This window comes from Agelaius phoeniceus, chromosome 27, assembly GCF_051311805.1.
Source record: "Agelaius phoeniceus isolate bAgePho1 chromosome 27, bAgePho1.hap1, whole genome shotgun sequence".
In the NCBI taxonomy this organism is placed as follows: Eukaryota; Metazoa; Chordata; class Aves; order Passeriformes; family Icteridae; genus Agelaius; species Agelaius phoeniceus.
In genome coordinates this window covers 2,820,402-2,840,526 of record NC_135291.1, presented here as the reverse complement: position 1 = coordinate 2,840,526, position 20,125 = coordinate 2,820,402, and the positions used below count along the sequence as shown (strand labels likewise).

Genomic DNA, 20,125 nt, shown 5'->3' with positions numbered 1-20,125 from the left:
GATATTTGTGAAATAGCTAATGTTCATTTAAAGTACTTGTGGAAGTAGCTAAAAGCGTCTGCATGGTCAGATAACATCTAAGGAAGGGATGTGATGAGGCCCCTGCCACTGACCCTTCCACTGTCACCTGCTGAAACCACAGAACAGGGGCCTTTGTGAGGCAGTGACACACAACCCTCAAAACAGCAATCCACGATTCCTGCACGTGCTCTAAAAAGGCAAGTTGGGGGTCAAACCAACCTAAAGAATTCCTGGAACATGTAAATGTGTTCAAAGAAATGTTTGAATATGTATAATCATTATGAATATGTATTTGAACAATACAATGGAAAAAGTAGACAAGAAGAGTTGCTGTGGTTAACCGGTGTGCCTCTGGCCATTGCCAACACCCAGCACTGTTACTGATTTGTCCCTTATTATTCCTTATTAAACTTTCAAAAATTCTAAAGAGTGAGGTTCCTTTATCACAAAACCCAAGGTGCTCACCCCTTGTTGCTCTCCTAAGCCAGATTTGTCAATCCTAAATTTTGTCTGGGCGGCGGAGGAGGAGGCTGCAAGGAAAAGAAAGATGTACTGGTGTGGAGGCCCAGGACTCTACCATCAGAGTCTCAATTCCACAGCTGTGGAGGACTGAGAAGAATAGATTTCAAGGTTATGGTGAGAAGCTTGCTTCTCCCACAGATCTTTGCTCAGGCACATGCTGATTTATGGAAAGTTATGTTACCCCATTGGCCTGTTGGCCTAATTACCCAAGTTCACCCCCTGTTACCCATCTCTGGTTAGCCCCTAGAATGTTCTCCCTCTCTGTCCCTCCATTGGCCCTAGTTTACTGCATTCCTCTGCCCGTTTCCCTATTAGCTGACCCGACCCTTAACCCCTCCTTTGCACATTTTCCCCCATATCCATTGGACCCTGACCCTCAGCTCCACCCTCACTACCCCATATAAAAACCCCCTGTACCCTCAGCTGGCACCCTGTCTTTGTGCCTGGAACCTGTTCAGCTCTGTCCCCTGCTCCTGTACCAATAAACCCAGTTTGCTGAGATCATACACAGACCCATCCTGCCGACTTTGTCAGCTTTATAAAGCAGCCGTGAGCTCCGGGCTCCTGAGTGCCGGACGCTCCAAGGGCCTCGGCAGCGCCAGGATGCTCCAGACTGGAACAGCCAGGCAGGGCAGGAGGAATCACTGCCCCTTTCCCTTCCCTGCTGCTCCATCTCCCAGCCCAGCATCGCTGCAGGACAGCCTCACTGCCAACGCCATCCTGCCAGGGATGGACTGGGGGGATCTCCTTCCCCTTCCCTCTGGCATGGAGGCAAATCCCATCTTCTCCTTCTCTGCCCTCCTTCCTCTCCTCATTCCGTCCTTTATCCATCCACGTTCCTTTTCCATCTCCTTCCTCCCTTGTTCCTTCTTCCTTCCTCTCCTCCTGCCTTTTCCCTTCTCCCAGTCTCTTCCTCTCCTTGTCCTTCCTCCCCCAGGCACTGAGCTGTGGACAGAGACCAGGGAGAATAAATCCTTGCCACAGAACCCCGTGGAGAGGCCATTTGGAACGGCTCCACAGGGCAGGAATCCAATGGGGAGGAAAAGCCCCAGAGACCCCACACGAGGAGGGGCTCCAAACCCAGCCTGGGGAGCTGTGAGGAGGTAAAAGCTTCCCTGTGCCGGGAAGGGTGTGGGGAATGTGAGAAGAGCTTCAGGCAGAGCTCAGCCTATTCCTGGTGCCTCCAAAAACGGTGGTGCCCGATGCAGGGATCCCCCTGCAGATCCATGGGGATGCAGAGATCCCCCCGCAGATCCATGGGGATGCAGAGATCCCCCCGCAGATCCATGGGGATGCAGAGATCCCCCTGCAGATCCATGGGGATGCAGAGATCCCCCTGCAGCCCCCGGAGCAGCCACGCTGGAGCACGGGGATGCCTGAGAGGAGGCTGTGTCCCCGTGGCCAGAGGGGCCCCGCTGGAGCAGCCTGTCCTGGCAGGACTGACCCCGGGGCACAGTGACCCACGCTGCAGCACTTGGAGGGGGGCTGTACCCCGTGGGATGGACTCAGCTTGGAGAAGTTCCTGGAGAAGTCTCCGGTGGGAGAGAGCCCAGGGTGCAGCAGGGGAACGACTCCTGTCCCTGAGCAGAGGGAGAAGCCCCGGGGCATGAAGTGAGCACGGCCCCATTCCCTGTCTCCGGCACTGCCGGGGTAGGAGGTGCAGCTGGAAGGAGGGAGGCGTGGGGGAAGGCTGGATTTAAGGGTCTTCACTTACTTCTCATTATCCTGCTCTGAGTTTTTGGAGTTCTCTGTCAGAAATCTCTCCCCTCCCCCACTCATCCACAGGGGTTTGGGGCGGTTTTCCCTATTTGAGGGAAATCAAAGCGATTCCTTGATGCTCCTAACTAGGGGTAGGAGAAGTGAGGCTCCTGGCCTCCCGCTGAGCCGGAGCCACCGGAGCCGCAGTGCCGGGAAAGCCGTGGCGGGAGGTGCGGAGAAGTTTGTTTGTGTTTTCAGCTCAATCCCCCTCGGGCTCGGGCCCGTTCCAGGGCTGTTCCAGGGCTGTTCCAGGGCTGCCCTCACGCAGCCCGGGGGGCCCTGAGAGCGCGGGGCGAGGCTATGCCGTGTGCAGAGCCCGCCCCCGACTGCGATTGGGCGACGGTGCCGTCAGTCGTGGTTCTGGCGCGCTGATTGGTGGGAGCGGGGCGGGGCAGGGCCCCGGTGGCGGCCTGAGGGCGGCCGTGGCTCGGCAGCGTCCCCATTGGCGGAGCGTCTGTGCGGGCCCGGGAGCGGCGGCAGCGGCCGGAGCGCGGTGAGGCGGCGGCGGCGGAGCTGGGAGGCGGCCGCAGCGCAGGTGGGAGGCGCGCTGGGTTGTGCGGGTGCTCGGGGCTCGCTGCGGGCCTCGGGGGCGGCAGGGGGCTCAGGCGGGTTCGTTGTGCCGTGTCCGGCGCGTGTTGCCGCTGGCGTGAGGGCGCTGCGGGAGCGGCTGCCCGCGGTCTCCTTGCGGCCGCTGCCTCGGCAGGAGCCGCTGCCGGAGCAGCGCTGGCTCGGCCCGGTTCCTGTGGCTGGGACAGAGGCGGCTGCCCCGTGCCCGGGGCTGTGCGGGGAAATTCACATGGCCGGAGGTTTCTGTGCCCCGAGAAGACAGAGGAGTCCTGTACAAGTGACTTTATTGCTGAGCAGAGGGAGAGGCCGTGGGGCATTTGCCGTGCGCTCTCTGCCATTGTTGTAGTTCGCAGCCTCCTTTTTATCCCCATTTTCCCGGCCTCATCTCCCTCTCCCTTTGCCCACTGGCTGAGGTACTTGGACGGTTCAGACCTCCCGATCCGCCAACTGCATGTCCTCATTAATGTGCATTCCCACTTTTGTAGAACAGCCGATATTCCTGGCTCTGTTAAGTCTTTGTTCTTTTCCTCGAAGTTCAGGAATTTAGAGGAATTTTGAGCAGCAGTCCGTGTCAGTTTGTTCTATTGTCTGAAACTGATGGTTTTTCCCATTACTTCCTTCTCCAGAAGTCCCTGGCCCTATCTCCAAGCAGATTGACTCATTGACTCTGTTTTTTTTCGTACTGAGTCTTGTTTGGTTTTGGACTTATTCTCAGTGCCCTCATTCCCTGTCCTTCTGTAGCCGTTTCTGGATCAGGAGGCCTGGCTGCCACCTGCATCCCCTCGCTCACCTGCTGGATGAGCTGCATCCACAACATTCTCCATTTGCTGTTTCGTTTTGCAGCTTCACCCGTTTCTGTTGCAGGGTCAGATATCCTCACCATGGGCTCTGCCTTTAGCTGTGCAAATTCCATCAGTGCAAGCAGGCAGAGCTTGGGCTGAGGGGCAGAGGGAATCAGCCCAATTCCTGCCCCGGGTAGGAAGACCCAGGTACATTGTCCAGGCTTTGCCCCAGCAGGGTTAATTTGCATTTCTAAAGCTCCTCTCGTGGCTGCCTGGAATAAAGCTTCTCTTCGGAGCAGCTATGTAGCCCCCCCCACAGAACCTGCCTTTTTAGTTGTTGTTTTTGGTTTTGTTTGTTTTTTATTTATTTGGTTGGTTGGTTGGTTTTTTGTTTTGTTATGGTTTTAGGTGGGGGGATGGTTTTTGTTTGTTTTTTAAACAATATTTAAACAAACTATTAACTGTTTCTGAGTTAAATGGTCACCTTTAAAGCAGTTATAGGTGAACGTTGAAAAACCCATAGCAAAACTTGATTCTCACACTTCTGTCCCAAACCTACCTAACCATATAAAGTAGGATTATTTTGAAAAACGATTCTCATGTTGTATTCTTGTCACTGAAACTGCGGGGAAAACAAAAACCCTCCAACAATATCTTTAGTGTTAGAGAGTCAAGGCATTACTTGGTTTTGGCAAAGATATGCAGCACACATCGTTCCATCCACACATAGCCCGAGTGTGCGGAGAAGATCATTCCATGACACGTGAGATTTATTAGTTTTTTCCTAAACTTTATGTAGTCTGAACCAATCTAAATCCACTGGTTTAATGTTCATTGCTTCCAAGTGGTGTAGTTTTTAGTATTTGGTTTCCTATTAGATCCGGATTCCTTCCCCTCTGGAGTTAATTAGCTCCACACTCCTGGATTTCCTTCTCAGCCTTTTCCAGACCAGGTGTCTCCAGCTGTGCCGGGGGCAGTGTCTGGGGTAGCTGTTGGTTGCTGTTTGCTGCTGGGCGTTGATGTTTTGTTGCAGGTCGTTATCTCTGTGGGTGTCTTTTGGGCTATTCCCAGTCTGTGGAGATGTTGAACTCATCTCTGTTGAGTGGTGTAACATCCTTTAAATAAAACCTTTAAAATTCCTTTCCCCAAGGCAAAGACAAACGAGCCTGAGAGAAAGAAGATTTAAAAGAACCAAAATGGGTACATTTTGCAGCAATGCAGTCGCAGTCAGCCCAGAGTGTGGGTGTGAGTGAGCCCCAGAGTGGAATTGTGCCGTGGTGCTCCCCAGCAGCTGTGGCAGTGCAGGCCCAGCCAGCGCTGAAGCTGCAGCAGTGGCAGCAAGGCTTGGCCGCAGTGGCTGGAGGTGCCAGAGGAGGGTGGCCAGGATTTCCGAGGGTTTGAGCAGAGGATCTGTGGGCAGGCCCAGGGGCTTGGCCCGCTGTGGAGCCCTGGCTGCTGCTGCGTTGCCTTCAGGGCAGGCTCAGGGGCGGCTGCCATGGTCCTGCTGCAGGCGGGAAGTGCAAATCTCCGGGGCTTCAGAGCCCTTGAGGCCAGGCTGAGGGGTCCCCCCGTGCTCAGCTGTGCTGGCGGCTGTTTCTGGCCTCAGGGACACTTGGCATGGGCCCCTTGGCTACCAGTGGTGCTGCTTTGCACTCCTTAGGCAGGAGCCGATGTCCTGGCTGGGTGTTGGCAACAGCAAAGTCCCAGGGCAGGCTCTGTGCCAGCCCAGCTTCCTGTGGGAGAGATTTCACAAGAGACAGGATTCTGGCCACGGACTGCTTGAAACATACATCCCTTATCTCCACCCTGCACAAGGTGGAGAATTACCAGGGTAAGGAATTCCAGACATCAATTCCAAGGGAGATAATTGAATATCTGCCCTGGGTCTGGTTCTTCTTCTTGCCATAGCCAATGGCAAAAGCTGTACCCACGGCATCTTGGTTTTTATCACCAGCTTCCAAAAGTGTTTCTTTATTTCTCCTGACCTGAGCTCAGGGGGTGCCAGGGGTTATGGAGGTCCCATTGTATTCCTAAAGTTGCCATAACCCCCTGAAGGATCTTTCGAGTAAAATTAGTTCTTCTTTCTGAGTCTATTCCTTCCACAATCCCTTCTCTATGAATTGTTTTAGAAATACCTTAATAAGTGATGCAGTGCTTGCTGAAGCAGTCAGAATTGCTTTTGCCGCCCTGTTAGGTGCCATGGTGTCAGCAGAAGATATTGAAGCCTTCCTGCTCAGGGCATTTCAGTGCCAGGCTCTTACAAGCACCCAGAGCTCTGCGGGTTGAGCTGAGCATGGGCCGGTGACCTGCGCTTTGTCTGATTCCCCTTCCTTAATAACAGCCTGTCTTGTAGCTCTTTTCCCTTCTGCTGCCCTTGCAGAGCCATCCACAAACACATTTTCTCCCTCAGTCCAGGGATTGTCTCATCAATCTCTCCCAGCCTGGTTCTGGAGCTCTGTCCCTTGAATGCAGTCCTGGGTGTCTCGGTCTCTCTGCGAGCCTCTCAGGAACCCTCGGCCAGTCCTGAGTCGGCAGACACCGGGGGGGGGCAGCCCCGACATAGCCGACAGCGGGCAGACACTCTCTGTGCCCCGAGGGTACTGAGGGTACCTGGACTGGTCGCCTTTGCAGCACAAGAGACACCAGAGACAGCACAAGAGACACCAGAGACAGCGGTAGAAGATAAAGGGCCGACTCTTAGCAGGGGTTAATCCAAGGTTTTATTAGGAGTCCCAAAGGAGCTCCTGCACCTCAGGTGGCCTCCTGTCGAGAGCCCGGGAGATGTGCCAAGGTCACATTTAAAGGGAGGTGGAAACCAAAAGTAGATAACATTTTACCAACCTATAAGTGACCCTAAGGGATGGATGCTGGGGGATAAACAAATAGGACAGCGTATGGGGCAGGGCTTGGGGGGCTGACCCCTGGCCTCTGGCTAATCACTCGACAACCTGGACCGAAACTTCTGGATGGAGGGGATGGGATGCTGAGTGATTGACAGAGAGCCAGGGTGGGGGTTTGGGGATGATCTCATCCCGGGAGAGGGATTACACAGGTAAAGGGAGAGGGGTACAGTTTGGGATAAACCATTTGGGAAAAATATGGGGATACAAAACAAAACTACTTCAAAGTATTACAAAGTATAAAAACGCACTACAACACCTGAGTTTCTTGCCAGCCCCTCTCCAGGCTGTTCAAACAGGAGGCTGGGTTAAACCCTTGCCCTGTCTTCAGTTCTGAATCCTCCTGTGCCACTGAACAAGTTTCATACTGTAATAACCGAGCCCTGCTCATCCATTTAGAGGCTCTTTTGGTTGTCAAAGCTGTAATTTGATGCCAGATGTGAATAGGAGATCCTCCTGTTGTCATCAGTTTTCAGGCCTCAGTTCCCATGTGAGGTGTGTCTGCACAATTCTGCAGACATTGAGGCCACTCTGGCCACTGGGTTAAACATTTTAACACAAGAATTCTTCAGCATGGCCCTGTTTAACATCCACCTACAATTCAAATTCTTTCTCCCTGTCTAGGAGGGCCAGGGCAGGAGCCTCAGTTAATTTGCTTTTTAACACTTGAAAATTCTGTGATTCCTCCTTGTGTCCATCCATCCAGTTTCTTGACTGGAGTGTTGTAGGGAGAGATCCCTGGCTCCAAAACCCTGCCTTGAAGAGAGAGTCAGTAATAAGCTGTAAGCCCTTCCTTCCCTCTCTTGGAATAGGGTATTGATTTTAAATCAATACAAGCAACCTCTTGTCCTTGTTGCTTCAAAGTAATTTGGTGAGGCTCCATATCTAATTTTCCCTCTTTCCCTGGGACTGTCCACATTTGTGGGTTCACTTCAGCATATGCCTTGCCAGACATTTGACACATAAGTACAACATCATAAGCCTCTGTATCACCTTTTACAATATAAAAATCCAGCCACCAAATTCCTTCCCAGTAAATTGCAATCACAGTAGGAAGAAAAAGAAATTAATGTATTTCAAACGTATCCCCTACATCTCCTCATAGTGGTTGGTGAAATCATACCTGCTCATCTTTCCCACTTATTCCCTTAATAATTAAACCACGCCTTTCCTATTTTGCCCGTTAGGTCTAAGATTCAGAGTGCATTCAGAGGCCCCTGTGTCCATCAGGAGAGGCCTCCTCTCAATGCAGACCCACCTGAATGTTCTCAAGGGCTCCAGTGTGGAGGGTCCCTGGTGTGATGGGAGCTGTGACAGCCCTGCCAATCCATGTCCATCAAGGGGTGGACTTGCTGGTCCTGAGGGTGCTGCTGTCTGTGCTTGCAGTGTCCTTGTGCCCTGCAGCTGGAGCCCTGATTCCTTGCCAGGGGCTGTTTGGGTGGGCTGTCCCCTGGTGAGGAGGGCAATGCCTCTGCCGGGTGCTTGTGGCCGAGCCGTGCCCTGGGTGCTGGGGCCCCCTTGGGCCCTGGGGTTGATCCCTCAGGGGCTGTAGGAACTCTGCCCTGGCCTTTGCCTTCAGCCTGGCCTTTTTCTGCTCCCTTCTTGCATTCACCTGCTGGGCCTTTGTGCCCAAGTGCTGCAGGGCCTTCTTCTGCCCCTCCTGCAGCCCCCCTCAGTGCCTGTGGGTGCTCATCCTCTGAGAGCTGCTGAGTTTTCTGCAAAGTTTCTGTGGTGATCCCAAGAAAAGAAAAGAAAAGAAAATCTCAGTCCTTCCATGTACAATCTGTATTTCCCAGGTGTTCCTTGCTCCTCGTCCCTGTGCTCAGGGTGCCCTCCCCAGCCCGTATCCCAGAGCCGGTCCCTGTCCTGCCGCAGTGTCCAAAGGCGCCTCCCCCGGCGGGCAGGGCCGGCAGCTCCACGGGGCCGGGCAGCGGCCGGGGCGTCCCGCAGCCTCCTGGGGGCCGGGGGCCACTGCCGGCCCTGCCCGGGGCTGGTGGGGTCAGGCAGCGCCCGGTGCTGAGCCCCGGCTGCCCCACAGCCCCGGCCCGGCCCCGCAGCTCCCCCCAGGCCCCCAGCCCGTGCTCCCGGTCCCGCACCTCTGCGCCCGGTGCTGCCGCTGCCCCCCACAGAGAAACCCCCTGAAACCCTGACCTCCTTGTTTTCCTCTCCTGGAAACCGGGGATACAAATGATCAGCTGGCAAATGTTGAGGATAAGACTCTGCTGAAAAACATCCAAATTCTGAGTATTTTTCTCTTCCTCCCCTTTTCTTTTTCTCACCACATAGATTCCTCCTGCTGCTTCCTGCCTTAACCAAATTCCTGCACACTCCCCTTCACCCAGTCTCTTCCCAGCACACCAATGCCATCCATCCCGTTGTCCAAATCCCTTCTCCACTTCTCTTATTGCCCCCCTGGGTGTCCAAGTCCTTAATTGCCTCTGAGGGAGTGTGCAATCTACCTCAACCTTCTCCCAAGGGACCCTTCAGAGATATTTTGGGATCATCATCCCTTTGGCACAGGACCCCTTCCTGGCTTTCCCTTTTCTGTCTCCATGGGTGCCCTGCCGTGCTCACTCCCCAAAGATCCCAGTGCACTCACTGATGAGATTTTCAGTGCTCTCTCCCTGCTGACTCTTCACAGCCCCCCCTGATGTGTCACTCATCTTTCTCCTGGTCACTCTCAGGTACCCAAACAGTCCCCGGTGCTGCCGCCCCCAAGGGGGCCGATCACCCAAACTGGGTGAGGCACCTTCAGCTGCACTCACTGCCCGCTGCCCCAGACGGTGGATAGAATTCCGGACGAGTCCCAAGGTGTGTGGAAAAATTGACATCACCAGAGGATTCTGTCCACAAAGCAGACAGAGGAGTCCTGTAAAAGTAATTTCATTCCTAAAGAAAGGGAGAGGCCATGGGACATTTCCTACAGGGTCTCTCCAGTTGGTGGAGGACGCAGCCTCCTGTTCATCCTATTTTCCCAGCTGCATCTCCCTCTTCCTTTCCTCATTGGGTGGTGTACTTGAGAGGAAGAGACTTCCCAATCCACTTACTACATATCCCCTTGATATGATCCCTACTTTTGTGTAGCAGCCGATATTCATGGCTCTGTGAAGTCTTTGTTGTTCTTCTTCTCGAAGTTCATGAATGTGGCAGGACCTTGGCTGAGCAGCAGTCTGTGTCATCAGTTAACAACATTTTCTTAAACTGATGGCTTCTCCTGTCGCTTCCTTACGTACAAGTTCCTGGGTCTATCTCTCATCAGATTCACAGCATCTGATTGTAAAGACACTTTCCTCTTCTTCCTTTCATGGGGATCCCGCGTTTGTGGGACATCCCGCCCCCTCAGGCAGCGCTCAGCCAATCAGAGCACGCGGCTCTGATGACTCAGCAGTTGCCAGGCAGACCCGCGGATCCCAGCGTTCCCAACCTGCCCCCCCCCCCCCCCCCCCCCCCCTCGGCCCCAGCGCCCCCCTCGAGGGGAATTTGGGGAGGTGGGAGTGGGGCAGCGCCAAGGCCGGGCCCCCCCGCGCTGTCCTGGCGGGAGCGGCTGCAGTGGGGACCGAGTGCGGGCGGGAGCGGCCGGGAGCCCAGCGCTGCCCCAGCCCGACCTGCCCCAGCTCCATCCCTGCCCCTGCCGTGGGATGCTGTGGGTTTGGGGGCAAGAGGGAGCCGGCAGCGGGTGCTGGGCCTGGGGCAGGAGGAGAAGGGAAGGAGAAGCAGGGTTGAGGAACAAAATGGTGAAACCCTGCACGTGGGAGGAGAAGGTGGGATTGTGCAGGAGAAGGAGGAATAGTAGGAGGAAGAGGAGTGTGAGGAAGAGCAGGAACAGAGGAGGAGGAGCAGCAGAAAGAGGTGGCACCACACGGTTCTACTCCTCCCTGTATCTGCAGCCTCCCCCCCAGCCCCAGGAGCTTTGTCCGTATGCAGCAGGTGACCAGGGGAGGGGGAATCCATGATTTTCACAGAGGCTGAATCTTGGGGTTTCTGAGCTTTACTGGGCAAATGTTGGTGCTTTTGTGCTTTGTGAGGGCTGAATCTCTGTATTTTGAAGGAGGTTTTTGCTGAATAATGACGTTTGGGAAGTTTTTGATCTGCATCTTGATGTTTAGAGGATTTTTGTGCTGAATCATGGTGTTTTGGAGGTTCTTTCAGACACAAGATGCCCAATAACTTTCCCAGATGAACTTGGGCATGGAGGTTTTCCCAGTCCAAGCTGCTCTCCTCTTGATTTTTTCTGCAAACCAGGATTTTTAATTCTCAGGGTGTGGCCTGATGGAGGAGGAGGAAAAGCCCCGAATGTACCTCATGAAGAGGGGCTGCAAACCGTACCCAGGGAGTTCTGGGGAGGAAAGAGCCCCTGTGAGCCAGGAATGCATCCTGTGATCCAGCCAGAGCTTGGAGCTGGTGGAGAAGCCTCATGGCAGGGAGAAGCCACACAGGTGCTTGGAATGTGGGAAATGTTTCAGCTGGAGCTCCAGCCTCAGGCAGCACCAGGTGATCCACACTGGGGAGAGGCCCTTTGAGTGTGGGGAGTGTGGGAGGAGTTTCAGCCACAACTCCATCCTGATCCAACACCAGAGGATCCACACTGGGGAAAAGCCATTTGAGTGTGGGGAATGTGGGAAGAGCTTCAGGCAGAGGGGCCAACTGATACGACACCAGGTGATCCACACTGGGGAAAAGCCCTATGAGTGTGGGGAGTGTGGGAGGAGCTTCAGAGGAAGCTCGGCATTGATTCGGCACCAGGTCATCCACACGGGGGAACGGCCCTACACCTGCTTGGAATGTGGGAAGAGCTATGGGTGGAGCTCAGACCTGAGAAAACACCAGCGCACCCACACTGGGGAGAGGCCCTACAAGTGTCCTGAGTGTGGGAAGAGGTTTCACAGGAGCTCCGATCTCCTCAAACATGAGCGGATTCACACAGAGGAGAGGCCCTTCCGCTGCCCCGACTGTGGGAAGGGCTTCAAGGAAAATGCCAAACTCACCATCCACCGGCGCATCCACACTGGAGAGAGGCCCTACGAGTGTGGGGAGTGTGGGATGAGCTTCTCACAGAGCTCTCACTTGACAGAACACCAACGGAGGCGCCACTAAGGGAAGCCCTGTGAGTGCCCCACGTGAGGGAAGAGCTTTGTGTGCTGCTCCAGCTCTGTCCCCCATGAGACGATCTACATTGGATGATCCTCAGTGAGCGTTGTTGGGCAGAGCCCTGGTGATCCATGGTCCTGGTGATCCGTGTTGGGAAGACACCTGGCTTGGAGGCTCCGCATCTTCCTGGTTCCCTGTGGGCAGCTAGATAAACCCAGCAGCAGGAACATCCATTGGGACACAGACCTACAATGGGAATTCCTTGGGGAGGGCAGATTTGTTGACTTTCAACCCCATAAAATCTTTTGCATTCAATCCTATCTTCTGGTGACATCAGGGAGTACTGAATGGTGTTGAAGGTATGTTCAGGGTGGACTATATGATGTTTGTATCCCCAGTCTGTTCTGTTTATGCTGAATAATAAGTTTTGTACCTTTAAGACTTTTCCTGAGAGTGAAGAGGGAGAGAAGAAATGCAGAGTTTGTTTTCAGAAACTGCACTCACTCCTCCACATTCCTGCTCCTGCACTGTGTTGTCTGCGGATGGACAGACAGCGGGACAGAGCTCTCCTTTGCTTTTAGTTAGTTTTAGCTGGCTGAGGCAAAGTAGTTCCCTACTGTGGGGTTTTTTCCCTTTTCTTTGGACCTGCTTAAACCTGCTCTGGCCTGAACACCAGAAGAGCACGGGCAGCTCACACCTGTGGCCCACCAGGCCGGGCCTGGGCCGCGGCATTTCCAGCACCAGAGGGACTGATAAGGGACTGAGTGAGCTGAGCTACAGCCCACAGAGGGACTTGGTGAGTTTGTCTCTCTTTTAGAGCAGCAAGAGGTTTTATTGTTTAATATTGTTTAGGTTTTATTGTGTGTAATAAACAGTTTTTTCCACTTTTCTTCAAAGAGGTATTTTATTTTTCCTGAACCAGCTGGGGGACACATGGACATGGAGGGGGACATAGCCATTCATGGGGATGTGGGTGGACACAGGCATGGATGGAGATGTGGGGAACAATGACAGGGATGGAAACATGGTGGGGAGACAGCCATGGGTGAGGACACGGTGGGACATGGGCAGTGACATGTGGGGACATAGCCATGGCTGGTGCCATGGGGGGAACTTGCAGGGGATGTGGGGGATGCTGAGTTTGAGGGAGTTGAGGGTTCCTGGGAGGGATTTGGGGCTTGCTGAGGCCTTTGGGGACCCCAGGCCAAGTGGCTCTGGCTGTGCTGGGAGACCATGGGGGAGGTTCTGGGGCAGTTGCTCAAGGACCCCCTGAACTGGAGCCCCAGCCGGGCATTGGGCTCCTGGAAGGGGATGAACATCCTTGTCCCCAGGAAGAAAATCCCAGCCCCCCCAGGGTGTCAGGGGCAGCTGAGAGGCCACAACAGGAGGGGAAAGCCAGACAGAGCTGTCACACTCTTAAACTACACCCCAAAAGTCCCAAAACTGAGGGATTGCTCCCAGGAAAAAGCAGCCAGGAGATGCATGAATTGAGGGAAAGGGGGGATGTGACCCCCCAGACTGAGCAGGAGGGACCTGCATCCCCCAAAACCAAATAGGGATGAGAGGTGGAGCTGAAGGCACGATGGGAAAGGGGTGGGAGTGCAGGGAAAAAGAGGATTCAGAGTGGGAGAGGGATGGGATCCCCAGATTGAGTTGGGAGGGGTCCTTGGGTTGGGGGAACGATAGGAGAGGGGAGGGAAAGTTGGGGATGGGATAGAAAAAGGGTGGTTCCGTGGGGATCCCACTGTGTCCCCATTGCTTGATCCCTGGAGTGATTCCCTGGGGCTCTGGAGGGGAATGGATCTGCACTGGGTGGATTCCCAAGCCCTCTGCCCATCCCTGGGGGGCTCATGGGATGTTCCCTGGTTCCTTCCACCCAAATGCTGCAGCCATGGGAGAGAGAAGGGTGTGAAAGGAGGATCTGGATTGGGCACAGAGGAGGAGAAATAGGAAGAGGAGGGAGAGAAGAAGCAGAGGATGGGAAAAGGAAGAGCAGGAAGAAGAATAGAAAGAGGAGGAGCCGCAGCAGAACCACGCTGTTTTCCCACTCGCCCACTGAGTCTGCAGCTCCCCTGGCCCTGGCAGCATCTATCCCCCCAGATCTCACAGGTGAGTGGGGAGGGGGAACTCACCCCAAATCCATTGGAGGATCTCTGGGAGGGTTTGTTTCAGGGGAGGGGATGTTTGGATCTTGCAGGGCCCCAAGGGTGAGACACAGATGCCCCTTTGGAGAACTGTGGAAGGTTCCTGTGGCAAACTGTCTGTACTGGCTGGGGCAGTGGTACCAGCTGGGGGGGACATTGGTATTGGGACTCTGATTGGCATCAGAGTGGGGAGAGCAACGAAGGCCAATCCTGGAGCTGGGGGATCCTGTCAGCCTGGAGGGGTGGGGGAGGCTGGAGATGAGCAGGGTCTGGGCCCATCCAACTGTGAACAGGGCAGTTACTTTTTGAGCTGGACTTGGGAAGCAGGACCAAGGGCCTCACCTGTTGTTTTTCCCCCAAGCCAGGATTTGTCAATCCCAATCTTTGTCTGGATGGAGCTGGAGGAGGCTGCGAGGAAAAGGAAGATGGCCTGGGACACTGAGGCAGGCAAGGAGGAAGTCACTGCCCCTTTCTCCCTCTCCTCTGTTTCATGTCTCAGCCCAACATTTCCTCTGGCTGCAGGACAACCCCGCTACCAATGCCGTCCTGCCAGGGATGAACTGGGGGGATCTCCTTCCCCTTCCCTCTGGCACAGAGGCAAATCCCATCCTGTCCTTGTCCACAGCTCCTTCCCCTTCTCATTCTGTCCTTCTTCCTTCCTCATTCCTTCCTCTTCTTTTCTTTCCTTTCCTTCCCCAGGCACTGAGCTGCAGACAGAGACCAGGGAGAGCAAATCCCTGCTGCAGAACCTCATGGGAGAGGCCGTTTTGAGCAGCTCCATGGCATGGGAATCCAATGGGGAGGATAAGCCCTGGAGATCCCACACAAGGAGGGGTTGCAAACCCAGCCCTGGCAGCTGTGAGGAGGAAAGATGCCCCCTGTGTCCAGAAGGCAGCCAGAGATTCATTCAGAACTCAGAGGTGGTGGAGACAACTCATGGCTGGCAGAAACCCCACAAATGCTTAGAATGTGGGAAGGGCTTCAGCTGGAGCTCTGGAGCTCAGATGTGATCTGGCTCCAGGTGATCCACATGGGGAAACGGCCCTACAAGTGTGGGGAGTGTGGGAAGGGCTTTGGGTGGAGCTCCAACCTCATCAATCACTGCAAGATCCACACTGGGGAGAGAACCTATGAGTGTCCCGAGTGTAGGAAGTGGTTTCTGAGCAGCTCCAATCTCATCGTAATGAGTCAAGGGGTCAGCTGGAAATGTATTTACGATAATTGAAAACTGTGGATGAGTCAAGGGGCCAACTGGGAGTATAACTGAGATAGTAGAAGATTACATATTTTAGTTAAGATTTTAAAATTAGTTAAGAAGGTATGTTAGCTAAGCAAAAATCACATAGGTTAGTGAAAGAGTAACAAATATATTAGAAAGTAAAGCTCGGAGTGACAGGGATAGATGTAGCAATTGTGGAGGAGCAGAGACCATAGAAATATCTTGCCTTAAGAATAATCAGTTTGGAGTGGCTTGGACCATGACCAGCAGATCAAAAAGTCCTGCAAACTCGCCATGGGTGAAGAGTTTACCATGAGGAAGAGAGCTTTCTTCTTCACATACGCCCACTCCCTTATTTCAAAATCCCACAGACCCAATTAAGGCAGTGCAATTGCGCAGTCATATTAGGTATTCAGCTGACTATAATACAAAGTGGACAGATAATGATTATGTATTATGCATCCTTAGAAACCGCTTGGATATGTAAAACCTTTTCTGTATAAATAGAGAGCAGGAGTCTGCAACTCCTTGCACATCCATTTGGAAATGATTCCTTATGTGTCCAGCACTGCAATAAAATACCCTTCTTTTCAACTTTAATTAGTTGAAGAGTTGTCTGTCCAGGCTTCAGTACATCAGCAGATTCACACAGAGGAGAGGCCCTTCCACTGCCCCGACTGCGGGAAGGGCTTCAGGCGCAACTCCACCCTCGTCACCCACAGGCACATCCACACTGGGGAGAGGCCCAATGAGTGTCCTGTGTGTGGGAAGAGATTCTCCAGAAGCTCTCACTTGGGCCAACACAAATGGAGGCACCATTAAGGGAAGTCCTGCCAGTGTCCCCCATCCCGGTGTCACCCCCTTTTTTCTGCCCTCAGAGCTCCTGAGCCAGTGGCAGCTGCAGCCCCTTCCCGTGGCCTTGCACCTGACTGGGACCTCCTGTGATTGCGCAGGGAGGATTGGGGTGTGACTGAGCAGGGAGGGTGGGGTCCAGGGAACACTGGGTGCTGTGGGTCTGCCCAGCAACTGGTGAGTCATCAGAACTGCTCTCTCTGATTGGCTGACTCTTGTTCATCACATTCTCTGATTGGCTGTGGAGAGGCCTGGGAGTTGAGTGCAGGAATGGGAGTGATCCCGCCCAGAGCACCAGCATTGGCAAAATAGAGCCAGCCTGAGACAGGGAGTGAATTTATTACCAACCAAATCACAGCAGGACAAAGAGAAGGGAAAGGAATCTCTCCAACATCTTCCCCCCACCTAGGGGGGTTAATGACGATGGAGAGACGGGACATCCGATTTCAGATCAGAAGCCAATTTTATTGAGTATGCCAGGGATTTATATAGGGTTTTACTTGTATGGTAGTTTTATAGGGCTCAATTTTTTGTAACAATTTCCCTTGGTTACACATTCTTCAGGACATCAGGTCACCTGGTAATGTCACAAAGTATCACAACATGTTTCTTGATCACTTCTTGCCCAGGGAACCTTTATCTGTGTCTGTCTTTCCCACAGTTTCCACTCAATCAGGCCTCAGATATCAGGCCCCTTTATCAGTTCTACTGTTCTCTCTGTTTTATTCCCATCCCTCCCCCTATCCGTTCAAACAAAAATACACTCTTAAGTGACTTGTCTATTAATTTTTTCTCACACTGTAAATACAAGGAATAACCATAACAATACATAATACAATGCCTAATACATAGAAGCCTATTTTAACTAAATTTTTTATCCATCCACCAAGTCTCCAATCCCCCAGAAGTTTTCCTAGCCCTGTAAACCCTGATACCACTGGGTAATCTTAACCATTTTCTTAAGGACATAAGTCTGTTAGAGGTTAAACAGGCGCTGGTGTGGTGGTGAGGTCCTGTTCACAAGGGTTCTCCGCCAATGTTGGTGTTCAAGGTGAATCTTCAGGTGATGCACTCAAAGATTCTTAAAAACGGCTTCACATTCTTTGCTGGAATCCACTCAGGACCATTCTCTGTGGAGACACAAGCAAAACCTCTACCCCAGGTGGCCTAAGGATAAGGCCCCAATATCTTACCAGATTCTGGATCCTTCACTAATGCAGGGGTTTCTTTCCTTTTGTTGCAATTGTGATTCATGATTAAAATGTGGAACAATCGGTGGGTTGGGGTCCATCAAAGAACAATTCAAAAAGTTGATCACATAAAGGGCTTTCTGCAGTCTCTTGGCAGGGTTGCCATCTCTGGCCCCCCTTTCTGTTGTACCAAGAGATGTTTGAGGGAGCCATGAGCCTGTGACAGATTGGCCTGTTGGGGAATGAGGAATACCTGTTTTGTGCATAATTCCCCAGAAGGCAAAAGAGTTAGCAACTCGATGGGAAATATAAATTGGGCCATTGCCTGTCTTCACTTCAGATGTATACCAAGAATGGCAAAAGCAGCAGTGAAGTGTCTAGAGACATCGTAAGCTGTTTTCCCTGAATGGGCAGATGCAAAAAGAGCAGCAGAAAAGGTATCAATAGAGGAATGAATGTATTTTAAATGACCAAATTCACAAAAATGGGTAACGTCTGATGCCAGACTTTAAGGCTCTGAAGCCCTCTGGGATTAATACTTCCTGCAATAGAGAGAAAACAGCACCTTTGGCAATCAGGACAAACAGCAATAGTTCTTGAAGCTTGGGCTTTACTAATGCCAAAGTGCCAAATCAAAGTGACACCATTTTGGTGAAAAAACAAATGGATCAATTTAGGCTGTTCTATCTTATTAGGCAGAACAGATTGTTGTACAGGCATTGTTAAAAGGCCAGCTTGCCTGTTCCCTTCAGCTAAAAATCTGGGACGGTCTGTATGTGAACAAATATGCATAACAAAGTAAGGAAATGTTCAATTTTCTAAGGAAAAAACAAGGAGCTGCAACCAATAAAATTGTTGTGAATTTTCAACTCTTTCTAAACTGATGCTTTGGCTCTCATCACTATTCCTGCAACATAAGCTGAATCTGTAAGCAGATTAAAAGGAACAGAAAATTTTTGAAAAGCTCTGACAACAGCAGCAAGTTCAACAATTGGGGGGGACCACTCAGATATGGATAAATCTGCTCTCCATTAGACCCACTAGAAGAGGGGTCTCTCCATACTACCACAGATTTCTGAGAGTGACCAGAACCATCTGTGAATACTGTTAAGGCTTGAAGTGGAACCTCACTCCTCTTGGGTTTCTCTGTCAATTGAAAAAAAAAAAAAAGCTTAAAAAAAGCTTTTAAAAGATGTTAAAACAACTCATGTTTTGGAGGATGTATTTAGATTTGTCCACTGAATTCAGGAAAGGCCATCTGAAGAGCCTTGATCCCTGAACTATCCAATTCAAATAAAAGGTGGTTAAAGGTAGGAAAAGAGTGGAAAATTCCCCTCCTGCAAGAGAAATGAGTCTCTGTCAGGCCTTAACAACCAGTTGGGCCATCATTTCATGTTGGGTACTGATGGTTTTAGTCATTTGGTGTGGTAAATAAATCCATTCAGTGATAAACAAAGAGTCTGGTGCATTGGGGTCCCATTGAAACATCAAGGCATGGGGCTGTTTTGCTGGATGCAAGATTATTAAAAAGAAAAGCAGCTCAGGTGCCCAGTGTGCAGCTTGTTGGTTTATTATGACATCAGCTGGGCATTGCAGCACCTGCTGAACTTGAAATGTAAGTTGTCTAGGTGATAAAAGGTCGGAATCTCCTTTTAATCATTCAAACAAAGGACTTTTAGCTTTGTATTTGAATTCCCTAACAAGGAGTGCACCCAGTTGATTGTTCCCAAACATTTTTGTGCATCATGTAAGGTGCAAATATTTGTCTGAATTTGAAGACCTTGGGGAGAAATTGAAGAGACTCCAATGCACCACCCCAAACACCTCCACGAAGGATGTTTTTGTACCTTTTGGGAGCTATGCAAAGCCCTGCCTGAGTTACAGCTTTGGTGACAAGGGCTAACTAAGGCTTCCTCCATGACTTCCTGTTGTTCAGCTGTTACAAAAATATCATCCATAGAATGGTGCAAAAGAACATTAGGCATTTGTTGATGAACAGAATTGAGGACCTAGCAATATACCACTGGCAAATAGTACAGCTGTTTTTCATGCCCTTAGGTAAAACTATCCAGTGATATCGCTCTAAGGGTGCCTGCATTTTTGTGCTTGGAACTGAAAAGGAAAATTTAGGACCATCATCAGGATGTAAAGGAATATCAAAAAACCAATCTTTTAAATCAGTAACAGTCAAGAGCCAATTTTTGGGAATCATGGTAGGAGACGGGAGACCTGGCTGTAAGGCCTCTGTGTCCTCCATAGCTGCATTATTTTTCAAAGATCATGGAGTAAGCGCCATTTGCCAGTTTGTTTTTTGATAACAAACATGTGAGAATTCCAAGGACGGTTAGAAAGACAAAATGCTCTTTCTGGATTTGTTGTTGGAGCAACTCTGTTAATACAAAAAGTTTTTGCAATGGAAGGGGCCATTGATCCACCCAAACCATTTTCCCTGTTTTCCAGGTTAGTTTTAAAGTGTCGCTCTCCAACGGCCCCCTTTAAAAAGCTGATTGAATCCTAAAGCCCCATTGGGAGAGAACATCCCCCACCATGGTACCATTGGTACTGGTAATACAAACAGTATGATTGAGGCACGGTGTCCCTCGGGCCCTTTGATCTGTATCCAGTGGTGGGTTTGACAGCTGTGGCTGCTTCCTCCAATGCCTGAAAGTGCCTGGAGCACTTTAGCAAGGGACCACTGTGAGGGCCATTTGTCTTGAGAGATAACTAACTTCAACCCCTGTGTCTATGAGGCTGTCAAGTGTTATCTTTTGCCCTTTTAATGTCAGGGTACACCAGCATGTGGGGTATTGTTCTAGTATAGGTTGTACCCAACATATTTGGGGTGTTCCAGTAGACCCAAATCCCCTATTTCATATTACGTCTGTAAAAGGTATGCTCATGGTTTGGGGAAATAAAATCAGTTGAGCTATTCAAGTTCTTTGGGGAACAGTGAAAGGCAGTTGGAGTGTCCAGGCCATGATCATAATCTCATTATCAGAGTCTATAACCCCAAGGAGAACAAAAAGTCCCATCAAGGAGATGGATGACCAACCTAAAAACAATGCATGCATACGCTGCCTGG

The 20,125-nt window shown here is 51.6% G+C and overlaps 1 pseudogene; it reads left to right on the top strand.

The window, feature by feature from the left end:
* Window positions 1-17,912, top strand: part of LOC129132018 (uncharacterized) — a 234,639-nt pseudogene extending 216,727 nt beyond the window's left edge.
* The last annotated feature ends 2,213 nt before the right edge of the window (window positions 17,913-20,125 follow it).